A 7,510-nucleotide genomic window follows, 5' to 3' on the forward strand; every position below is an offset into this window, starting at 1 on the left:
TTAGATAAGAATTAATAAACACCTATCTGGAGACTGAGAAGCATGAAGTCCCATTCGCCTCCTTTTTTCTCCTGGCAAAAATCTGAACGTCTTCCCCATCAGGGAAGACAACAATTAATGACGCGGACAGCGTTACTGCGTATATTCACTCAACTCCCACTAAAAATATTTAGCTAAGTAAGTTTTCTATGCTGACATATTCAAAGTCATAGATAACAGTGGCATAATTTTCCTGGAAGGAATACCCCAAAGTTTGCATCTATTGAAATAAAAATAAAGAATTAAAATAAAGGTGTGTTTTGCTTTCTTTTTTCTTTTTTTAAACCCTTAATTGTTATGGCCATAACTCAAACTTCCAAACAGAGAATTAAATTCTCAAACTTTCTACTGAAATACGGATTTTACACTTATTAATAGTATTAGCTAGTATAATAAGTGAAAAGTAAAGGAATTAAAATTATCAAGCTTAGGACTGCAGTCCTTCCCTGCCCTCAAAGTCTAATAAAGACTTTAGCAATACAATGGTGAGAGCTTGCCCATGATTTCAGGTTACATTTACAATTAACATCATTATTTTCATTCATACTGACAGAAGCAGATGGCACACACTGCATGTGTAATTTTACACTTATCTTAAAGATGCAAGATCAGAAGGCTACTTCTCTTTTCTACCATTATTCTTCTAGTCTATTATCCTTGGTTTAAATTTTTTTTTTGGACTCTATTACTGTATCATACATGAGCAACAGCACCACATATGATACATTTTTCTTTCCAAGAAAAAAAAAGACGCAGCAGAATTTAACTGAGAAGAGATAATAGATGTGATTAAAAAAGAAAAAAAAACCCAAACAAAAAAGGCTTACTCAAAGGCTATCAACAGCTCAGCAAAACCAAAACTTAAAGAGTCACATGGAGGCAAGTCCGAAAAGGCAATGCTAGTTTAGGTTAAAATACCAGAGAAGTCACGTTTGCATAAAGTAACTAGGCACACAATGTAACATTGCGTCACAACTGCTGTTGAAACACACTGAATACCTATAATACTTCTGTGTCCTGACAACGCTAAATATGGCCCAAAAACTACCACCATAAACAGCTTTTCTGTGAATGTTAAAAAAACCATCTGAAAATATTTCTTTTTTTCCAATGAGTAAAATAGGATGACATGGACAATATAGCAGCCAAGATGCTCAAGTACTGTGAAAAATACAGGGTAGTAGAAAAGCTGACACTGAAAGAGCAGCAATTTTCACTCCTAACAAAAATAAAAAATAAAGCATTTCCTTGCTAAAAACTTTCCTCATAGGGAGACAAATAAAACATGCCAGTTCTTTACCAAAAGAGTTATTTTCTGATAAGAGGGCTTACATTTCTGCTTATACTACCTGCTATGCTGTAGGAACACACTACATGGCACAGATAAACCCAAAATTTCTCACAAGAACAGAGCTTAATACAGTAACTGGTGCAATTATAACACTAACATTCACATATTTAAGTTATACTTAAAGACGGTTTCAGACAATTTTAACATACCTAAAGGAAAATGGTCTTGAACCACTGTTTGCTCTCTCACCATCATGAAGCCCAACTTCATTCTTTATCTAGGCATAGACACAAATTGCCCTAGCCAACACCTTGGACAGAATATGCAATTATCTGTAAAGACTGCTTTGGTACACCCCATATTGGAAGTCCAAGAAATTGAGACTTTCTGGTGTAAAGCCATATTAACCTGCAGGAGTATTAGCAGAAGCCTCTCAGTGTATCTTCTGACAGTACCAGCACATACTCTGATTAAGAGCCAACACAGATAGAATCAATTTCTGTGAAGATGAAGTAACGCTGATTATAAATCAAGGGGGAAAAAAAAAAATTCCCGAAGAGCTGAAGATTGCCTCCAAAGCTTACCTGGACACATTTTTTACACTGTTTTCTACTATAAATGACCTCACTCTGCCGACATACTCTGTCCCTCTTCTGTTTATATAACTGCAAGAACTAATTTTCCTGAAATCCGCTTGTAGTGGGTACATTACTAGTGACCTCCTGATACTCATTGCTCCTGTTCCTGAAGGGCACTCAAATCCCTTCCAATCTGCACTCATTCTGTCTCTAGCTGTAACACATCATTGCCTCAGAAACATTTTAAGGTTTCAATGCCTTTAAAAACACTGTCTGAAGCACTGTTCTGTTCAAAACAAATGCTCCTTAGTGAACATGAAGGAATATTAAAAAAAAAACCAACCAAAACACCACCAACAAAAAACCCCCAAACCTCGGCCAGACACTTTAATCAAAATAAGACTAAAAAATTCAAACTGATGCACACCCACAAAACTCCCCAAACATAAGCAGAAGATACTGTCGAGTGCTTTGGCAATAGTCTAGCTTTTCAATTAAGCAAAACAGCACGAATTACAAGTTACAAATATGTAATACATTTAAAGACTGGGAAGGTTTCCCACTGGAGGGGCAGGGCAAGACTTACCAGCATATAGGAGAGAGCACCTTACAAAGAGTTTGGGTTTATCTGGGTGTTCAGAACTAGAGTAGCTCTGCTTTACCCTGAAGTAGCAGCTCTTACTTACATAACTTGTCCCTGTAAAAACAAAACTGAAACAATAAACCCCCGGTTTCCTTGAGAAAAATGTTTCCCCAATTTCCTGTGCTCTAATGGTGACCTAGCAAAAGTAACAGGGCAGTTGCACACATTTGTACTGAATAATATTTTTCTCGGACCACTGAAAGAAAGTGAAAAAGAGAAAGAAAAAAAAAAGGAAATACATTTTTTTTAGGTTAGTAGAGCATCTGAGGAAACAGCAGTGTCACCCTTCTCCATCCCAAGAGTGAGACACGTAGATTCAGAAAGTCAAATCGAAGTGTCCCAACCTTGGACTAGTTTTCCCTGCAGCTGAAGAATCCCTGCTACTGAGCCATGTCTTGCAAAACACTATTGTCCTTTTCCAAACACTTCATTTCTTATTCTACAAGAGCTGAGAAAAATGGCAGAGTTAACAGCTTGTAAATTTGGCATCAGCATTGTCCTTACTTTTATCTCCATCATCTCTTCCCCTCTGGACTCCTATTTAACAGCATATCCCAGACTTTTACTTTTAAAATGGACTCAAACCAGACATGTGAAAGAGCATGTGAAACAACAGCTCTTCAGAGTTATTCCCACCTGGAGCACTGCATCCAGCTCTGGGGCCCCCAGCATCAGAAGGATGTGGATCCGGTGGAGTAAATCAGCTTCAGAAGCTGAAGACAAGCTGAGTGAGTTGGGGTTGTCAGCCTGGAGAAGAGAAGGCTCCAGGAACACCTTAGAGCACTTTCCAGTACCTAAAAGGGGCCTACAGAAGAGCTGGAGAGGGGCTTTTTACAAGCGCATGGAGTGACAGGACAAGGGAGAAATGGACTCACATTGAAAGCAGGCAGGTTTAGACTAGATATTAGGAAAAAGTTGTTTACTGTGAGGGTGGTAGGACACTGGAACAGGTTGCCCAGAGAAGTCATGGCTGCCCCATCCCCAGAAGTACTCAAGGCCAGGTTGGATAAGGCTTGCAACCACCTGGCCTAGTGGAGCATGTCCCTGCCCGTGGCAGTGGGATTGGAACTAGATGGTCTCTTGAGGTCCTTCCAACCCAAACCATTCTATGGTTTTATGACTCTGAGAATATTCCATGCTGAATTCATGATACACTTGAAAACACACTTGCCAGAACTCAAAATGAATAGAGTTCAGATTTTGTTTAATCAAGAGTATGATCTTAAATCACAGAATCATCTGAGTTGGAAGGACCCACAAGGGTCATCAAGTCCAGCTCTTAAATGAATGGCCCATACAGCGATCAAACCTGCAACCCTGGCATTATTAGAACCATGCTCTAAACAACTGAGCTAATATGCAACGATATTCTAAAAAAAAAACTAACAAAAAAGGATGCACTGTAACATGTTCCAAAGGTTTGCCTCAGATCTCAGCTGCACTCAAGATAGTTAAGCATTGCAAACTCCAAAACTGAATTCTGTGCACGTTATCACTGTTAGGTCCTTAGAGAGAGAAGTATCCCAGTTATAGAATTGACAGCATATCATCCCATTTACAACCAATAATTCCAACTGATAGCAATGACTTCATAAAATCAGAGAATGCTAAGGGATTGGGATGGACCTTGAAGATCATCCAGTCCCAACTCTTATTTAATTAATTATCAAACCAAAACTATAGTTTTCTTAAAAATAACATAAGCTTTTTATTTGGTTTAAATGTTCTGGAGTAATCTTGCACTGACCTGAAACTACATCAGGATTTTAAGGTTTAATACAGTCAGCTCCCCACAGTTATATTAACATACGTAAACAGTATTTTTGTATGTTTTATGTATACATACACATTCCAGTCACAAGCAATACCTGCATGCAATAAAAAATACAAAGAAAAAAAAAGATGCTAATGATTTCTTGCAAAAGCTGGGAGGGAGAGGTGGGCATAAAGGGGAAGTGATACAAAGATAGAGGAAAGACAGTTAAAAAACCTCCAACGAATCTGGTATTAACTCTTCTTCACATCTGTTACCTGCTCTCTGAAGCTGACTTTGTAGCCCACCCAACACCAGCTCACAGAAATGAAGATTTCACAGCAAACTTTCTCCACTAAGCACAAAATAAGCAATAAGGGCTTATTATTCATTCAGTTTCTCAGACTTAACTGTGGGCCAAATAAACCATTTAGATATCAAAACCATACCTATTTTATCACACCAGCATTTCTCTAAGTAGAAAACACAATTTTTTAAAGAGGCCAAACATCTCACTGATTGCCTCAAACATCAAGCACGATACTGGTTTATAACACTGACTACTCCTACACATTTGTTGGTTTTGTCCCAGATCAACAACAAACATATGCCCCAGGGCTGCTAGCCAGATACAACTTGGACAAGAAAAGCTATTCTTTTGCTAGCACAGAATTGAGGGACTCTTCCTGAAATAGATCAGTCACTTTATGTACTAGTGAGAAACACTCAGGATTCTGTCACTCCCTCAAAAACTATTCCACAAAATGGTGCAAGTTTACTCCAGGCAAACAACCCCTGAAAATTCTTCAGAGCTCTTAAAGAAAACAGCCCTTCAAGAAACTGACATCCATTTCAGAATACAGGATAAACTTTTGTAAGATTTTTTTCACTCTTAACTCCTCTTTTATAGGTCTTGAAGGTGCTTCAAAATAAAAGGAAGTATCAGGTTTTACATTTTACCTCTATTTTTCTTCTTAAAAGACATTGTAAGGAAACAATTACCTAGTCCAAGCAGCAGCAAGTTCTAGCAAAGACCTACATCTGAACCTTCAGAAGAAAAGACTTAGTTTAACACACCCCCACATAATTTATCTAATTTTTCTGTCAGTGCAAGATAGAAATTAACTCCTGATGTCTGAAGTGATGCTATTTTAGGGCTTCAGCTGATGACTGAGTAGCTGAACTTAATATGGAAAGCATAATGTCATTATAAGACATTCAGTTGGTTCTTTTTGGTTCTAAGATTACTTTTTTCAAATTTTCATTTTTAATTCTACTCCTAGCTGAATTTAAGTCAGCAAGGCAGAGAGGTAATGTACAAGCTGTCTTTTCACACAGTCGCTAACGATTCCAAATTAAGACCAGATATTTAGCACGTACAGTTAAATTAGAGAATGTTTAACAAGCAACAAATCTGTGATCCTTTAAAGTGACTCATCTGAGTAGCTGGATGCTGCTGTCTAACCATGAGAAATCACAGGCCCTGCTGTCACAAGTCTGATTTACCATTACCATGTCATCCATATCTTCTGCAAAATCACTGGTAATATTGTGCATGTTGACTTAATTCACCGAGTGAAATCCATTAGTCATGTTTATTAGAAACTAGGTTTGGCACTGTAAAACATTACAACAAAGATGTTTTAATAACTGTATGTTTGACTAGGATGCTCTGACAAAGTTTAAAATGGTAAAGTCTAAATACATTCTTTCTCATGAATGATGACCTAGGACAATTGTGCTAAACTCACTTTGAAAAAATCATGGCTAAACACTTGAGAATTTATGAAAATTAGACCACATCACATCAAGATCACCACACTCAAGCCCAAATGCACAAAAAAGAATGCCTAATCCATGTGAACTGAGTTTAGTATTTCACAAATTCCAGCATCGTTAAAAGATCATCTCTTTCTCAACATATCAAGTCTACAGAAAGCAACATTCACCCTGAAAAAGCCTAACACACGAATAACAGAAAATACTTAAAATTATGGATTTGTATCACAACAAGAGGATCACTGGTGCCTTTTATGCAGAGTATCTGGCCCTGAACACCATCAACAAACAAACAAACAAAACCCAAATCACTCTGCATCTGGCCTACTTAAAACTTCCAAAGCTGATGAAAAACATCTACTAAAAACAGTAACACCACTATGGACTTACAAACAGAAAGGAGCCTCCTCACAATGTTGGATTCACTAACAGCGCCCCAAAACACTACCAGCAAAAAATGAAAACTTTCATAGCAATTAATATTCAACACAGTTCTACATATTATATAAACCAAGATGACAAACGCGCACCATAAAATGTATTGACAACGTTGTGCAAAATACAGTGATCACCTTATGCCTTTATGCACACTAACATGATTTAAAAACAAACAAACGACAAGTTTAGTATTTTTGGTGAATATTTTCCAGGTTGAAGTCGACCACTGTGTCTGCTTACAGCTAATTGGGAACTGCTGAGTGCTAGCACTTGATCAATGAATAACATAAACTGCTGCTGGAGACCAAATGCTGCGGGTTTAACCAGCTCGCTCTGCAGACGTACAGCGTCACCCTCAACACAGATTAAAAACCCTACACTTCAGGAATGAATGATCCACTTTAAATTCGGATGCTGAACGCAGGCAGTACCTCTCCGAAGCTGTCTAAATTCAGCCCGACGCTAAAATTAACCCTCAGCACAACATTTTCCCGCGATGGAAGTCGGGGGTTCGCAGGGCCCGGCTGGCTCACCCCACTACCAGCAGTACAAACAGGTCGCCGTACCTCCGTGAGGATGGATTTGCTGGGCTAGGATCGCAAGGAGAGGGGAAAAAAGCAGTCCTCCGCGGGCCCGACAGCAGAAGCAGCGGCGCCGGGCATGTGGGAGAGGCGGCCGTGCCCGCTGAGCATCCGCCGAGCGCCACAAGCACTCCCTCCGCGGAGAGGGATCCCCTTCCCAGAAAAGGACCCCCGCCCCGCCCCGCCTCCCAGCACGTGATCGCCTTCCTCCTCCTTCCTCCTCTTCCTCTTCCTCTCCCTGCCCCCACCTCGCCCCAGCAGGACAGCGAGCTCCGTACCAAGGGGAACAAACCCGTACCCTCCCCGGGGAAAGCGGCGGCACCGGCACAGGAGGAAGTGGGCAAAGGGAAGGGAGAGAAAGGAAAGGAAAGGAAAGGAAGGAAGGGAGGGAGGGAAGGCAGGCAGGGC

General features: G+C 39.7%; 1 protein-coding gene across 6 annotated transcripts in view; it reads right to left on the reverse strand.

Annotated features, from left to right (window-relative positions):
• Positions 1-7,269, reverse strand: part of STARD3NL (STARD3 N-terminal like) — a 24,654-nt gene extending 17,385 nt beyond the window's left edge. For 3 of the 6 annotated variants that reach the window (XM_017734433.1, XM_017734432.1, XM_017734431.1), the window contains exon 1: positions 7,088-7,269. The gene's annotated coding sequence lies outside the window, so the exon portion shown is untranslated. Of the gene's footprint in view, positions 1-2,494; positions 3,167-3,187; positions 7,067-7,087 lie in introns of those variants that run through there. The other 3 variants (XM_017734425.1, XM_017734427.1, XM_017734430.1) reach the window with 3 other exon arrangements.
• Between the last annotated feature and the right edge of the window lie 241 nt (positions 7,270-7,510).

This window comes from Corvus brachyrhynchos, unplaced genomic scaffold, assembly GCF_000691975.1.
Source record: "Corvus brachyrhynchos isolate BGI_N302 unplaced genomic scaffold, ASM69197v1 scaffold94, whole genome shotgun sequence".
Classification (NCBI taxonomy): domain Eukaryota; kingdom Metazoa; phylum Chordata; class Aves; order Passeriformes; family Corvidae; genus Corvus; species Corvus brachyrhynchos.